The sequence below is a fragment of the Prinia subflava genome, chromosome Z (assembly GCF_021018805.1).
Source record: "Prinia subflava isolate CZ2003 ecotype Zambia chromosome Z, Cam_Psub_1.2, whole genome shotgun sequence".
NCBI classification, from domain to species: Eukaryota; Metazoa; Chordata; class Aves; order Passeriformes; family Cisticolidae; genus Prinia; species Prinia subflava.
Window position 1 is genome coordinate 34459879 of NC_086283.1, and position 18023 is coordinate 34477901.

The following is an 18023-nucleotide window of genomic DNA, read 5'->3' on the forward strand; positions in this document are numbered from 1 at the left end:
TGCAGTTTGCACATAATTGTACAAATAGCTGGGGAAATAAATAAATAAACAGTATATTAAGAATAAATTATAAAAATCTCCTAAACTTCTTGCAACATCTACTTATGGAGATATTTGCTCTCATGTTGTCTATGCCCAGCTAGAAACTTCTTGCCCCCTGCACCCCAGTAAAATCTCCAAGGATGTCTTTTTGAGGGAGTATTTTCTTCTCCAGTGCTGTAGCACTCTGGTGTGTTCTGATAATCAAGCTTATACTTTGTCATTCATTAAGCATTCCTTTTGTGTCTCATTAGTCTGATGTCTTGCCTGTCAAAAAGAGATATTTCTGGCAGAAATAAAATTATTTTTTCTTAATATGTATAATAAGAGTTTGATGGCAGTACTTTTAATGTCTCTGTTTTCTTTTTTCCAATAGATTTTTCATTGTATATCCTGGGCATCAGATTTCAAAATAGACAATTGAAAGTTGCTTAACTTTAAAGTTTTATTGCATTAGCATTGCTAATTAATGGATAAATTGCTAACAAATTACTGTCACACAACTTCATATGTATGCAGACACATACATATCAAATCAGCAATTTAATGTAACAATTATTATAAATGAGGCTGTCTATAGTTCATGATTCTTACATAAAAGTCTTTGAAGATTCAAACTTTACATATTTATGCATTTACATATGCACATGTAAACAGCCTAATAAATGCTCAAAAGCACTCACATTTATGTTTAATGCAGGCATGTATTTTTGCAAAGCTATACCTGTCTTTCCTAAGCATGCATTTCATCTAAAGAGCACAGTATGTAGTCAGTGAAAAAATGTAAGGCCTTACCTTCAGAATCAGGGCTTGATTTCTTAGTTGTGTTATAATTCACTTCCACAGCACACTCTGCCCTAATGTCTGTAATCAGCACTACAGAAAAAATACCAGGCATGACCTCTATATATACACAATTCACTAACAGAAACAAATGAATACTTAGATTCTTGTTTCAGTTCGACATTTATCAAATGGTACTACTGTTAGAAGGAGATCCTTCAAGCAAACAATCTGCATTGAATTGGGAGTGATCTTGATGATACACTTCAGGGAAAAAAAGGACCGTGTTGTACAACACAGTAGATGAAAATACCCGCAGCCATTACACGTACCACTCATTCTGTTAACCATGTAATATAAATTGTCATTTTGACATGTAGACTATTTCTCTTCCTCCATCACCTCCATGTCAATCCAATTCACTCATTCTTGCCAATGATGAAAAAAAAAAAGAGAAAAAAAGAAAAAAAAAAGAAAAGGAAACAAGGAAAGATTGTTATCCCAGATCTGCATTTGTGGAACATTTTAAAGCCAGTTAGGTTAACCACTGGGAAGATGTTAGTCTAGATAAGAGAATCCCCACTGTTTTTCTGTCTCCCTTAGACAATGAAATCACGTAGTTGTGTCTGTGCCTCTGTTTTGGATTGTTCTGTTTTTAACACATAACAGATTGAGGGCTGCCTACTATTCCTAATTAACTCAAACTAATGAGAGAGCGAGTGGAGGGAGTGCCAAAAAAAGAAAAGAGATCATGTGTTGAAAGAGGTTGAATTACAACTTAAAGGGGATGGAGAAAGAAAAAGAAAAAGGAAGAAGGGGGAGGAGATGCAAATACCATTAAAGCTGAAAAGTAGGCGAGATGAATCGCCTGAGAACAGATTTGTTTTTTATTTCTAACAAGAGGCAAAGATGTCTTGCAAAAACACCGAAGAAACATAAGCAATACAATATTGCTCTAATGTTAGATTACAGCTTCTTTTTAGAATCTGCTTCAGCACCCACTGCTGTCCTGCTTATTCTCTCATTCTCCTATTACCAGTAAGTTAGTTGTTTGGCTTGTTAGCACAGCCCCTAATTAAACCAAGATAAAGCAAGTAAAAGTCAATTTTCAGGTGTGCACATACTGAGTGACATGTCATGTTTAGGAGAATGCCTTTTTCCCCTAGGCCCAAAAGAAGATTCTGGCCAAGGCTTCCATATTTCTGTGCCTGAGGTCTCCTTTCTCTAGGAGTTAAGATGAGGATGGGAGCCTGTGGAAGGCAGAGAGGACAGCAGGATTGTGTTTGCTGTGGTTGCAGGCTGTAGGACTGCCTGGAGCCAGACCTCACCTCTCCAACCGATGTCCCTGCTCCATTGATTCAAGCTGGGCAGGAGAAAAGAAAGGCAGAAAGGAATGGGTGAAGGAGAGGTAGAAGGGGGCACCAGACCAGGACAGGGAGGAGGGGCGAGGCATTGGGGATCAGGTTGCAAGAAAGAAGTGCTATGAAGAAAATAGATTGTCAGACCAAGGGAGTGGAAGACATAGAATGAGTCAAACTTTCACATTAACAAAATTAGGGAAGCACTGGGAAAGCAGTGAGAGAGGCTGAAAGCCGCCTGGAGCCGAGCGAGGAGGAGTTTTAGCAGACAATGTGCTGTGGGTGAAAGGAGAGAGGTGGGAGAGGCAAGGACTGGGGTTGTAGCCTAGCACCCACTGCTCTCAACCCAGAACCAGAAGCTCTTGCTGTGCCTGTGTGTGCCTGCACACAGGTGTGCACAAGCATGTATGTAGTGCTTGCTTCTTTACCGTGGCCCAGACTGGGGTTAATAACAGCACTGAACAGTTTAGCAAAAGCCACGGGGATGCGACAGGTAAGCAGGAAGAAAACAGCCAGCTGGCTTTGGCTGGCTGCGGTTCCTTGCATGTGACGAGGCCAGGTTGTTGCCAGACTCTGTGCAGACGAAGCAATGGGCTGCAGCAGAGGAAAGGAGGCGCCGCCAAGCCCTGACAGGCTGAGGTGTGACCTGACGAATCCTAACCACCCTGGACATCCTCAGGACAGCGAGGGGAGCAGGGTGAGCGCAGCGTGCAGGGACACAGCCGCGGCTTGGGCTCGGGGCAGAGGGAGTGGGGCAGAGAGGATGGGAAACCGAGCCCTACAGCAGCTCGGTTAAGACTGAACACAGATGCAAACTGAATTACAAATTCAATCAGCCGAGGACAGAACTTTGCATCAAGGTTTTCTTAGATTTTTTTTTTTCCCAAGAAAATTTTTGGCATAATTTTTTTCACATGGGGGAAGATAAATTTAAAAATTCCAACTCCTTCATCTCATTAACAACACAGAACTTTTTTTTTGGCTTGGATGATTTTTTTTTTTTCCTTCCCAGTTTGTATTTTTTCCCTTGGAGCAGGATATGTCCTACACAAGAGATATACAAAACTTAACTTAGCTTTTGAAATGTACTCTGCAACATAAGCAAATGATAAAACAGCCTAGATATCTGTGGCCCAGGTGTATCTTTGCAATCACTAAGTGGCTTTAGACATCCATAGAATTTAACATTCCACATTGGTGAACGGACAATGATCAAAAGGAAACATCACAGATAGTGCAGCTGTGGGAATATTCTTTTTGAAGATATGTGTGTATGTCCAGGTCCATATGGACCAGAGAATTTACTTACCTGCAAATATATCTCTCTCGAAAACTTTCAGGAGAAGATGTTACAGTATGCTGAGAGATATTGTAATTTAACCTGGCTCTAACACAAGCTGTTTAACAAAGCAAAGAAGACAAGGGAGTGTGAATTATAGTTTTAAAATCAAAAGTAATGGAACAAAATTCTGGTTATCTTTAAACAGTTCCTATCATGGGAACTACAGACCTACTAGTAGGCTTAAAAGCTAGCCAATAGAGATGTGAAGGAATACATGTGTATATATAGGTCAATTGTGTTTTGCATTCTCTGCTGTCATAATTTCCTGAAAAATAAAGGAAATAAAAAGAGAATAGATTAACTCAGTTAGACTGTGGTGCTAATAATGCTAAGATGATCCTTGTGGGTCCCTTCCAACTCAGAATATTTTGTGAATGATTACTGAAGAGAAAAAACAGCATATATACTACAGTTTATTTCTCTTAGTGATGCAAAGCCAGTAGATTGTACTTTTGTTCTGAGTAAGGTAGATTTGACCCTGAGGGAGAGGAGAAGCCTCAGGTGACTAGAAGCTGGCTAACTTTGTCCTAACTTTCAAAAACCACAGAAAGATTGACCCTGGAAGACAATGGTCTTTTAGTTTCACTAATACTGCCCAATAAAGTTATGGAGAAGATTATTTTGGAAGGTATTAAAAAAGTCCTAAAGGACAACACAGTCACTGGTCACAGCCAGCGTGGCTTCATGAGAGGGAAGTCCCGCCTATCAAACCTGTGATCCTTTCATGACAAGGCTAACCACCCATCCTATCAAGGAAAGCCATCTGATGTACTCTTTTTGGATTTCAGTTAAGCTTACAATAGTGTCTCTCCCAGTATCCTTATGGATAAAATGTGCAGCATGCGGCTGGATAAAAGGGGTGGATGAACAACTGGCTCATGGGTCAGGCAAAAGGGGTTTCAGTGAATGAGGTGGCATCAGACTGCTGATCTTTCACCAGTGGGGTTCCACAGGGCTCCATCTTAGTCCTGTGCTCTTCAACATCCTCATAAATGACCTGGATGTAGGACTGGAAGGGGATACTAAACAAGTTCATAAATGATGCAAAATTGGAAGGAACTGTTGACTCCCAAAAAGGCAAGGAGGCCCTGTAGAGAGACCTCAAAAATCAGAGAGCTGGGCAATCACCAGCCATATGAGTTCAACAAGGGAAAGTGCCAAATTCTGCACCTGGGATGGAACAACCCTGGTTGTGTTTAGTAAACTGAGGAATAACATTTTGGAGAGCAGTGCTGTAGAAAGGGACCTGAGGGTCCTGGTCAGCGGGAGGTTGAATGTGAGTCAGCAGTGCCCTGGGAGCCAGGAGGGCCTAGCCTGTCTTGTGATCTCTTCTGTTTGGTGACTAGTGACAGGACCTGAGGGAAGGCATAAAATTGCATTCAGGAGCTTTAGCTGGGATATTTGAAAAAAGTTCTTCACCCAGAGGGTGGTTTGACACTGGAACAGGCTCCCCAGGGAAGTGGTCACAGCACCAAGCCTGACAGAGTTCAAGAACCATTTGGACAATGCTCTCAGGCTCATGGTGTTACTCTGGGAGCATCCTATGCAGGACCACGAGTTGGACTCAATGATCCTTGTGGGTGCTTCCAACTCAGAAGTGGAATCCCTTCTGTGGTTCTGTGACTTTCATCTCACAATGACATTTCAAAAGTACAATAATAAATTGTGACTGTGGGTAGGTTTAGGCTGCTGCATTTCATCATGCAGTCTCACACTTGGGAGTGGTACTTTACAGAAGCCATATTATGTGTTGATTGTAGTCAGCATAAAACAGAGGGACAGTCAGCTGGGTGCACTTTTTTACCACTGTTTTACCACTTTTAGACATGACTAATTATAATGTAACATTTCTGCACACATGTCACCATTCTGTCTCTTTTTACTGGAAAATACACAGGTAAGAAATCTCTGGTTCCAAATACCTATTAAGAACACAAAGAAAACAAAATAGTTGGTCTGTGTTTTTGCCAGTTTTAACTGGCAGATCCTTCTGTGTACACATTGATAAATGAAAAAGATCACTATTTTACGAAGTTGTAAATTAACTTATCTTTCTGAAATGGGTTTTGTACAGTGTACAATCATGAGGTGAGCAAGGGTCTGTAGTGAAGTGGAGTTTACAGGCAGGTGCAAAGGACAGCTGCTTTATTGGTAAAAACCAGGCCTTTTTAAGCAGTTAGGCCTTTATCAGTGACATAATTTTAAATCATAACAAACATAATTCAATCAATGATGATACACCATGATGGGAACACGTAATGGTTATATAACTTGTTTTTCTACTTCTAATCCATTTGAATCACTTTTTTATAGTCCTTTTTTGCTTAGCCGAAGTAGAGGGCCTGAGCCATGATTTTACAAGGCTTTCCCTTTCTGTGCAACACAGAATCACTTTTTTCCCTTTATCAAAGAGACTTTTGCACTCATTCATAAATCCAGATGAATGTTTTATGCCAGCTGAAAATTTGCATTCAATGCAATGAAAAAGTAGGAGAAAAGGGAAAGGTGATGACAATTTGGCTGAAATTCCAGAACAAATAGGCAAAGCTCTGTAGAGAACCATTAATAAACCTGCTCCATACACACATTACATTACATATTTACACAAAGCTAATGCAGACAGTCCTCTCTCACTAGACTACAAGACTGTGTAACTCTTCTTTGACTAAATGAAGTTGTGACAGTCTGCTTTAACCATGGAAAACCATGATGCCAGAAATAGAGTTTTGCAACTGCCGTGAGACTTCGGAAACTAGATTGCTGTAGGATTAGGCATCAAGTATTTGACTCCTTTTGCTCTCAGGAAGGCTGAAAATGGATTGAGAATATAAGGAGGGGATACAGCCTCCACTTGCATGTTTTGCCAGTCTGCTTGCTAAAGGAGTGTTAGACTAGTCTTTCATTTTCCAAACTGACACAGTAATGGGAATGCATGCAGAAAAATTAAAATCAACTACCTGGACAACTAAAGGTTTTCCAAAAATCTATGTGTATATATATGCATGTGGAAGACCCAAATATCAACTCACACAAAGTAACATCCAACACCTGAAGAAGATGAAAAAAAAAAGAAATGAAAATGTGTACTTCTGTTATAATCGTAATGTAGGAAAAAAGAGGAAATACTTATTTTACAAATAAAGAAAAACTACATTCAGATTATAAATGTGTTGCAATAAATGAAGTTACACCAGGTTAAACCTTTAATCTACTAAACACTTGTGCTACACATCTGTAGCAGTCCGATTATTATTCAGTGGAACTCAATTTAATATTGAGTTGCACAGAATAATATGGAATTTTCATTCCTCTCATTCATATCAAAGTATTATTTTAATTTCTGTAATTATCTTCAAGTTATTCAATCAACATTTGTTTTGAGGAAGTATGCAAAATCAAGCCATTATTGTTTTCTGTGTGATAATTATCATAGACTTCTTGAGCAAATAACTTCAGAATTAAGTTTTGCTTTTAAAAGACAATAAATATTCTAACTGTATTAAAAGTTTATCTGGAAATCTGTTCAACCTCCTCCTTCATAATAGGAAAATGCCTTCAACATTTAGCTCATTGCATGGTAACAAATATCCCATAGATATGTTGATTCATTAGCAACCACTTGCACATTGAATTTTACATTTTACTTGAAAAAGTGTTCTGTGAATTCTGCAGGCTGGAGCTCAGTGAATCTGTATGAGACTTCTGAGAGCATGAAAAGGAATCAGTATCTGAAATATACCCTCTCCAATGTGGTGTTTTACAAATGCTGAGGCCACGCAGAAAACAAATCTAAGCTTTCTTTTTAAAATAAAGATGGCATGAAACCTTCAATTTTGTAACAATTATTGGATCACAATTGGCTCACTATTCTCCTGTTATTTTGTGTTCTAGCACACTGTGCTAGCAGGAATTTCCTAAAGCATTTGCTTTAACATAGTTTCCCAATACTCCTGCTTACTTGAAACCCAAGTGAAATGCTACCAATGTTACGAGATGTTTTGAAAAAATATGTTGTATCTCAGGTGGAATGGTACCACCTTTACTGGACTTGGTGGGAAAGAGTCCAGTAGCTACCAGCTGTGTTTTGGCCAACCTGAAAAATGACAGATAACTAAAGCAAATTGTCTCACAACCCCATGACCAGCAGTCCAAGGTCTCCTCTGGGAGCAGCCCTCTGGGCTCTTCTGAGGCATGACACCTGTACCAATACCCCCATCCCAGTGGGATGGCTCTTGGAGCCTGCCAGCAGTCCAGTGGGCAATCCTTGAGAGACTGTCACTAGTTACGAGGCCTCAGCTGATATTGCACCAACACACACATACTCCTCGAGGTACAACAGGGCTCATTAAGAGGTGCTAGGGAATTTAATGTGGGCATTTGACTGAACTTGAGGGGAATTTTGCATGGGTTCCCTCAAACACATGGATGTATGCAACTCTTTGTCTGTGTGCAAGTATGAGTTAGTTATGACATGAATGTTCTTATCCTGAATTAATAATTAATTCACCGCTATAAATGTTGCCTATCTTTTTGAATAAGTGTATAGATGTTAAATTAGTCAATGATTAAGTGCTACTATACCCTTTTGAACCCTTAATATCTTGTATCCACATCATTTGTACTTTAACCCTTTTACAGTCTCTGTAAATCACTCTACAATGATTTTAGTCTGACTTCCTTATGTATGATTCATCCATAAGAGTGAACCTTGCCACTGAGCTCTGTTAAAATTGTACTTTCTCAAATTTATATATAATATATATAAAATATAATAAATATATAATACATATTATATGTGTATATATACATATGTATATATATATAAACCTGCTCTTTTGTCAGCAGCTTTGATAGCAACTCTTTAAAAGCCTAACAATTAATATGTGACTTGAGGCTATCAAGCACAGGCATTAGTTCAGAGACAGATGTGAACACACAAGAACAGTCAACAGTCTTAGCATCCACTCTTAGCAATTCTGTACATCCTGCTTAAATTATGTCAGGACCTCACTGGACTGTGACTATCCTACCCACTCATACATGGAGCAATTACCTGAACAATGCAGCATTCGACAACCCATACCCAAGTTTTCAATCGGTTCATTTTGTGTAAACCCTTTCTACATCTTTGTTTTTCTAGCCTTGGAATACTGAAAACTCTAAAATAATTATCAGCACTCAGTGTAGACTTATGCCTAAAGCTAATGTCACACCAAGTTTACATCAGCACAACTCACTGAGTTTAGTCACACTAATGTAAAACTACCCCAGCAATGAAACAAGGTCAGATCTATATAACCATAGGTGATTTACATTTCAGTTGTGGTTTTTGCTGTTTGAAAATGTTTCTTCTAGGCAAATATTACAACACCTATTATGTCTCCCTTACTTCTAGAGTGGATTCCTGAGAAACATAAATGTGGTGCAACATTGTGCTCACTAAAGCTAAGTATCTCCCAGTAGATAGTAGTGCACTATTCACAGGGGAAGTCATATGTTAACATATGGAGAAATTGCCATATTACTCATCTTTTTTTTATTCAATCACTTGCATATCAGTGGAGTAAAAGGGGGTTTTGGCTCCTATCCATCAGATTTTGTCTTTGTTCTCCTGTAGAATGTGCTAACAGTCTGCAAGTCAAGCTAACAGGAGCTTAGGGAATTCAGGCAAGTCCATCCCCTAAATACTGTCTGGCATGACTGAATCTCCAACTGCATCATTTATCATGGGTTAATTTCAGGCACTGGTATGTTCACCAGAGAAAAATAATGTATGTTAGTTTGAAGGAAATGTAAAAATTGTGTGATACAGTATACTATTTTTACTGAACTTTTTTTCAGGACAAAACAGCCTCCTTAAGTGAACTACATGTCTAGTACACCTCAGTGCACCACCTTCATGCAGCATACAAAGTACAGCTTAGTTTAACTTGATATCTCTTGGAAATTAAGGTAAGCAGCAAACGCTTGCTACCCGAAACACAGTATTTAGCATGCTGAGAAATGGTAAAGATATTCAGTACATATTCCACGTTTACTGTAATTCAGATTTTCACAGTAAGACAAAAATGCCTAAATGTTCAATATGCTATAGAAATCTTGCATATCTGGCTCTGAGAAGCAGTTGTCTAGGAAAATTCTAGGCACAACACTGCTAAATTTGTTGCCAAGCAACAAAACTCTAGCTCCAAAACTTATGGTCATGTTTCCATAAAAAATTGAGTTAGAGGACCTTCCCCCAAAACAAATGCAATGGATGAGTCTTAGATGAATATTGGAAAATTAGTACAGCAGCCAGTTTTATGGGAAATGCTTCAGTCATTGTGTTACTTTTTACAACGTGTGGCCTTGTAGTTGTAAAGGACAGGACCAGAACAGTCAGGAAAATGCTGGAGCTTTATGAAGTGTCACATATTGAAGGAAGAGAGGACCAAGTCCCCAGAGCCCAGTACTATTCAGGGTGTGAATACTGTGGTACTGTGACAGCCAACAGATTGGCTCTGCAACAAGTGACTCACCAGGATTTCCAGAATGGGGCAATCAGAATCTCTCAGGAGAGCAATCTGTTTGTTCTGCAGTGTGGAAGTATTTGTGTTAATTACAGTTTTAAAGTAACCTTAAAGTCTTGTAGTTTGTTGTTCTGAGTTTTTATTGTAACGCATGAATAGTTAACTGTGAGGAGATCAATTTGTACCTTGTCATGGTAAGTTTAGTTGAATTGGAGCTAACCAAGCTGTGAAAAGAGCCTGTTACATGAAGCTTTATGTACCACTTCATACAACAAGCCTCCCTACTTTTTTCATTATTATTTTTTTTCTTAAGTCTACCTTTTTATTCTTGTTTTTCTTTGAAGACAGCAATGTATCAATAAAAAAACCTCTTCAGTTGCTGTTTCCTTCTGTGGATGACCACCTGCAAAAAATTTGAAGAAGAGATTTTACTGATCAAAGGGATCTGATTTAGCTGATTAGTCATTCTTTTAGGTGGAGTTTTGTTACCTTTATGAACTCTCATGTTCTCCTGAATTTTATATTTTTTCAAAGACAGCTGCTTTCTCAGTAAAGTGTTACTTGAGTATAACTACTCGTCAGGTATTTTCTACATTAAAAGAGACATGAAACCATGAAAGAGACAATGAAGGGAGAACAAAGAAAAATTCAGTCTGGGTTCTGAATTCATGGAAAGCAGATCAAGCATGCTCCAGAAAAAGAAGCTTGGCTGTGGAATTTTCATAAGCTTCAAAATTTTCAACCCCTTTTTGGAACATTAATTTATTTCTGAGCTGTTGAAACACTCTTTTCTAGAAATTCAGAACAAAAAATAACTAGGTGGGAGCTACTGAAAGCACTTTCTATCTTTTCTGTAAAACTGTCAGTTTTATTGTCAGTTTTACCCTGAGAAGTCATCTAAACAGTTTTCTTTGTTTATTCATAGTTGCTAACGGGGTTTGTCTTTACCACATCTGTATGAGAAATGTCTAGAGTCCTATTCAAGCCTATACAACCACATCACAAACTATAAAGCTATTTCTGTGTGTTGATGTGTAGCTTAAACACTGCCTATATTTAGCAGTGATATCTGGGAATCATGCACTCAGCCAGACCTTTACATAAACAATAGATCAGTGAAGTGATACTAATGTAGTGGTTATGTGATGAATTTAACTGCAATTTAAGCTCAGGTGAAATATAAATAAGAATGAACTTTGTTCATGATCTGCTAAGAGTAAAATTGTATTGGTGTTTTATTTCATCAGTGTCCAGAAATTGCTAATTCCTCTCATAAAACAATTTCTTGTTCACAGACTGTTAATGATTTAGTTGCTTTTCTGGACCATGTTCTGTATCTGCTTTTTGTTATACAAATAGCAGCTATAAATTTTTGCACTTATTTCACAGTGTAACACAAGGTGTTACATTTCCAGACTCAAACTCAGTATGAAGCTTTAAAGTGTTTATATTTTGTATTAAATGACTTGATAATAATATTATTCAACAATTTAAAATTAAAAATTCATTACAAATGAATAGTAACACTGTGTTACCCATTTTACTAAGCATAGTGGTGGATTCGTTAAAAAAGTAGTGTAACATTGTAGAGGATCCTAAACCTTAGATGAGATCTGTGGCAGAGCAAAGTAAATAAGAAACTAAGATAATGAGATACATAGAAGTCAGTAAAAAGTAAGACTCCTGCAACACAGGCTCTTTGAAGTCATTGCCAGAGATTTCAAACAATCTGTACTTAAAAGGTAAAGTTAAATATCTACTACTATTTCATGTGCAGCCATGCATCCTTGAGGTCTGTTCAGTGATGTCTGTCAAAACAGAGTGACTTTGGTGACTTTGGTGACTTTGGATGGATGATTTCAAAGGGGTAAAAAATGACTGCTGGGTGATTTCTTCTCACCAGGAATGACACCAAGAGGGCTGTAAGGAATTTTTATACTTTCTGGCACAGTGGCTAAGTGTAAGCAGAATGTAAGAGCAAGAAATGCTTCATTTCAGTGATCTATATTGCACTGAAGTAAGGAATAATTGCAGTATGAATAGACATTTTTGATGTCATTGGAGGATAACCTTTTGGAATGCATCCACAGAAAATGTGTTACAGAGCAGACCTCAGTGACTGGGTGACAGAGCCTATGGTGCCCCTTTTACCAAGATGGCTGCAGAATTAAGTAGAAATTATTTACTAACATTTCCAGCTTTCATTCACAGTAGTATAGTAATATTTAAAGATGCACAGTAAGGACTAAAGGAATCACAGTTAACATGGTGATTGAATACACAGGAAGAAGTGTGCCCTGGGAGTATTAGAACTACTTTTCTAGTTCAGGGACTGGAATTTAGCCTGAGGTGAAATTCCTGCTAGAGAACCCTTCCTATAGTACTACACTAGACTAATAAGAACTCTTTTTATTTTTTTCCCCCAAAAGAAGGAATGTAAATCAAAATGTTATCTTGGCAAGGAAATGAAAAAAAAAAAAATCCTGACTAGAGTCCTGACTGTTAGTTTTCTAGAGTACTGAAATTTCTCCATGGATTACATCTCCAAAACTCCTGTAAAAGCTGAAAATGATACATAAGATTACTAAAAATCTGAAAACTCTGGTTCTTTCAACTTGAGTCCAAAATGTCAGTCAGGAAGCCATATTATTCAACTAATATGGTTTGTAGAGAATTTGAAGATTCCCCCCTCCTTCCTCTACTTTCCCCACTGTCTACAATTTGTAGTTCACAGCCTATTCTGGCTGAAGAGAGAATGGAGTAATTCATGCTGTATTTCTGAATTATACAATCCATTAAAACTCAAGCCTTCTTTTCCTAACCACCATGCTATGTCATGACACCCTAATTCATCTATTCCAGAAAAACCTTGGTCCCTGGGATCAAATAATAGAGTGGGTTTTGACCACACTGTTTAAGGTTAGCCTTTAAAATGCAGAGGTGCTTGAGATGCCCTGTGGTTGGCTCCTCAATGCCCTAAGGTGACATTTTCTATGCATACACTTTAAATCCAAACTTCCTGAACTAATGTGATGCTGTTTACCTCTTCTACAGTGTCTGCACACTGAATTGCTGAGAAGGAATAAAGCCTGCCAGAATTTTGCAGATACCACAGTTTCTTCAAAAGTCTACAAGGTTTCCCCCTGAAGGATGTATTTGCAGATGGATTTTTTTCTTCTGAAGCAGCTCAATAATTTGCTTGAGAAGAGACACTGAAACCAAACTTAACAAGTACAGTAGCCTGGCATTTCCCAGTAAATGGGAGAGCTCTTTGGCTGTGCAGTTATGCCCAAGGGGTTTGACAGAATCACAGAATGGGTCAGTCAGGAAGGAGCCACCTTCTGGTCCAATCTCCATACTCAGTCAGGGTCATCCCAAAGCACATTGCACAGGACTGTGTTCAGACAGTTCTTAGGTGTCTGCAGTGAGGGAGACTCCACACCCTCTCTGGGCAATCTCTTCCAGTGCAGAGTTACTTGCACAGTAAAGTTCTTCCTTATGTTCGAGTGGAATTTCCTGTGTATCAGTTTCTGCCCATTGCTGCTTGTCCTATAGCTCAACATTGAAAAGAGCCTGGCTCCATCCTCTTGGCATCCTCCCTTCAGGTACTTACAGACATTGAAAAGACCCCTCTCAGTTCTCCCTTCTTGAGGCTGAGCAGGCCCATCTCCCTCAGCCTTTCCTCCTGAGAGATGCTCCGGTTCCTTAATCATCTTTGTACCCTTCCCCCGGACCCATTCCAGCAGTTCCATGATCCTGAGGAGCCCAGAGCTGGACACAGCACTCCAGATGTGCCTCACCAGGGCTCAGCAGAGGGGCAGGATCACCTCCCTTGAGCTGCTGGCAGAGCTCTTCCTAATGCACCCCAGGTCAACATTGGCCTTCTTGGCCACAAGGACACACTGCTGGCTCATAGACAGCTTGTTGTCCTTCTTTCTGAACCACTGATATTCCTGAACTAAATTTCCTTTAATATGAACTTCATATGTGTTCAGCACTATTTTCACCCTATTTTTTTTATTATGACACAGAAGGACTTATTTCAAAACATTAAACCTATGCCTCAGAACTATTTTGCCTTGAGGGCTAGATTATTCATGAACTGGTAAATTTTTCTAGTTTGTGGTTGTCTATAAAATTTTAAAGAATTGATGGCTACTCCTACATTGACATTTAAATGAGAAGCAAAAATCAATATCTATTTGAACCAGCTGAAAAATGACCCCATGGCAAATGCAGGAGCTAAAAGCACCACTTAGTTCCCCAACCCTTTCCTCAGAATGTGCCTGCATAAGAAATTGCCATGATTTAAAATTCAACTACAGGTGAAAAACCATGTCCCCACTCACTCAAACCCTTCTCTCTTCCCTCTCCATCCCAGTGGAATAAAGAGAAGAATCCAAGTAAAATTTGTATGTGGAGTTAAGAACTGTTTATTAATAAAAATAAAGTTAAATGAAATAATAATGATAAATAATAATAATAATAATAATAATTTTTAAAAAGTGGGAAAAAGCAAGTGCTGCACAATACAACTTCTCACCACCCCTTGACCAATGCCAAACCCCCCTTTCCTGAATCCAGATCAGCTTATCCTTCAGGTAATTTCTCCAACTTATATAGTGGCCACATTCTACGGTGGCCATGTTTCATGGTGTGGAGTACCCCTTTGATCAGTTCAAGCCAACAGCCCCAACTATGCTCCCTTCCAGTTTCTTTTTTGTATTTTCTTATTGACAGACAAGGAAAAAAAGTCCTTGAGTTAGAATAAACACAACCTGGCAAAAGCCAAAACTTCAGTGTGTTATCAACACTATTCTCATTCTGAATCTAAAACACACCACTGTAACAGGTTCTAAGAAGAAATTAACTCTACCCTACCTGAAACCACAAAAGGAATGATGGGAGCCAGCCCTTATTCCATGCCATACCATATATGTCATGCCAAGTTTCACTCTCCTTGATATCCCATCACCTTTCCTACTTATCTGTTTTGATAGATACATATACAAATATTGTTCTCTAAGTCTATGGAACATCTTTGTCAAATGTTCATTAAATGTCTGCACAAAAACCCAAACACAACCAACAAAACAAAACAAAACAAAAACTCAAAAAACACCAGCCAGAAAAACCCTCAAAATTTTGAATTCACGTAGTCCATGATTTTGGCCTTTATTCTTGATAACAATCTTTTGAGCAGTAAAAATGTGGTGAGATAGTGGAGGGTTAAAAAAAAATTGTACAACTTAACCGCGGGTAGTTGAGGGGGAGGAAGGTAGAAGACACACAATCTGAACTTGACGTAGCCTGGCTTTGGAAAAAACGTCAGCTTCTGCAAGTAGCTTCACACTATTGTTTTAATTGAGTCAAGTGTGACTCCAGCCCAGGAGATAATTGAGAAGCATTGTTTTAACCAAATCAAATATAACCCAGAGTAAAGCGTAGGTATGATTTAAGATAGTAACTAAGAAATAAGATAACCAGTATCTAGGGGTGGAGGTTAGTTAACATATGTATAATTTGAAACTATAAAAATCACAAATCGACTCTGTATTCTTGGGCACAAGATTTAGGCATTGTATGCCCCTGTGTCCTGCGTGCTCAAATAAAGAACCGCATATGATGGCCTTTGTGTGGTTATATGTTTTCCTACGCTAAAAAGATGTTGGGTGGTTGGATGTTGCACAATTAAGTCAGTTCTGATTCCAGTACTGGTGCACTAGTTCAGTTTTATCAAAGTTCATTCTTCATTGGTGTGATCAGAGGAAAGTCAGGCTCATACCTACAGAAGGCTTGTGGTTAAGAGCAATACCATGAGGTGCTCAGTGAGGAGATCCACATGTAGTGATCACAAGAGTGGTAATACACAGTGCTGTAGTTATAAACATAATTCAATTTAATTCATCAGCTATTCTCACCCAAAATCAAATCCCTGTGGGGCACACTCCAGACCTTCCCCATTGTCCCATATGACCTGCACCCCAATGACAGGGCAAAAGCACCATCCAACAGATGGGTTTGCCTTTGCCTGAGGCAGGAATAATAAAGATAGTTTCCTCCAGCATGTTTTTATTGTGTACTACAGGAATTTTATCCTGTTCCACAGGACACAAAAATTTTGATTGGGCTGGGCCAGCCTTATTGCAGATCCTCTGGTGTTGACAAACCAGGTGGCCTTTGCTAAATGTATATGCCAGTGTTTGAAGGTCCCACCATGCATTGCTCTCGCTGTAGTCTTTAACAGTCTGTTACATCATTTGATCTTTCCAGAGGCTGGTGCAAGACAGGGAATGTGATATACTCACTCGATGCCATATTCTTTGGTCTAAATGTCTGTGAGGTGGTTTTAGAAATGAGTTTCATTTTCTGATTTAATTCTACCTGGAGTACCATGTTGCCATAAGATTTCCTTCTCAAAGCCTAGGATACTGTTCCAGGTGGTGGCATGGGACACAGGGTATGTTTCTGGCCATCCAGTGCTTGCTTCCATCACCATAAGCATAATAGTGCTTGCCATCATGGTCCTGGGGCTGTGTGACAGTCAGTCTGCCAGGCCTTCCTGTACTTACATTTCAGCCATCATCCTCCATATCAAAGAGGCTTTACCCACTTGGCCCTGCTTGACAGCATCACATTTCATGATGGTGGATAACTAGGAGGTAGTATACACAGTTATGTTCGCCCTTTATCACCCCTGTTGGATGTCCTTCTTGATGTCCTGAGGTGTCATCGACCCATCAGGCAAGGAATAACTCACACTTATTTGTCAGTCCAAATACAGCTGAGCCATTCAATTCTAGCAGCATGATCCCCCTGCTGATTGTTCTGATGTTCTTCTGTGGCCTGACCCTTATTATGTGAGCATTTCTGCAATCTACCTTCACAGGCATGTTCTCCACCTGGGCAGTGTTGTCTTGCCACAATGCAGCAGCCCACACAGATTTACCACTACGTTACTATTCCTTTGTTGCAGCCATCCCCACAGGGCGTTTGCCACCATCCATGAATCAATATAAAGTATCATCCCTTTCTCTTGTTCAGCAATGTCTAAGGCCAGCTGTATGGGTTCCACCTGTGCAGGCTGACTCAATTCACCTTCTCCTTCAGCAGTTTCTGTGACTTGTCACAGGGAACTCCTATACACAGCTGCTTTCCATCTCCAATACTTTCCCACAAGACAGCAGGATCCATCAGTAAAAAAGGCATATTGCTTCTCACTTTCTGGTGATTTATTATATAGTGGGGCCAATTCAACATATATTACCAGCTTCTCTGGTGACATTCCAAAATCTTTGCCTTCTGGCCAGCCCACGATATACTTCTAAGATTCCTGGAGAACTGAGGTTTCCTTTCCAGGCTCATTGTGTGGTCAGTGTGACCCACTTACTCCATGTAGCATCTGTTCCATGATGTGTAGGGAAGATCCTCCCTTTGAACACCCAATCCATCATGAGTAGCCACGGTGCCAGTCGGAGTTGTGCTTCAATCACCTCTGAAGTGGCTCAGACCGTTTCATATGCCACCAGTATCTCATTTTCAGTTGGACTAGAGAGGACTTCCGATCCTCTGCATGCCTCAGTCTAAAAACCTAGAAGTCAAACTTGAGTGTCCCCTGGTGCTTTCTGCCAGAGCCTCCAGGTAGGGCCATTCTTACCAACTGCAGTACAAACACAATTTTTACATCTTGCCCTGTTTGGAGGGGCTGGAGTGCTACAGCATGAACTATCTCCTACTTGATTTGCTCAAAGGCCTGTCACTGCTCAGGGCCTCATCTGAAATCATTCTTCTTCTGGGTCACTTGACAGAAAGGGCTTACAATCAGACTGTAATTTGGAATGTGCATTCTCCAAAATCCCACAACACCTGAAAAACTTGAGCTACATATCTCACTGAAGGTGGTGTTTAGTTCACTTTTGAGTGGGGGAATTGGAAGAAAATTCCTGAAAGAAAGTAAGAGAGGTTCTGTTTTGTTGTGATGATCTGATTGTT

At 39.4% G+C, this 18023-nt stretch overlaps 1 long non-coding RNA gene across 1 annotated transcript; it reads left to right on the forward strand.

Moving 5' to 3' along the window:
- Positions 1–857: 857 nt before the first annotated feature.
- LOC134563814 (uncharacterized) lies at positions 858–17829 on the forward strand. The gene is made up of 3 exons (XR_010083426.1): positions 858–2877; positions 9364–9474; positions 13086–17829. It is a non-coding gene; the product is annotated as an uncharacterized LOC134563814 (long non-coding RNA).
- The last annotated feature ends 194 nt before the right edge of the window (positions 17830–18023 follow it).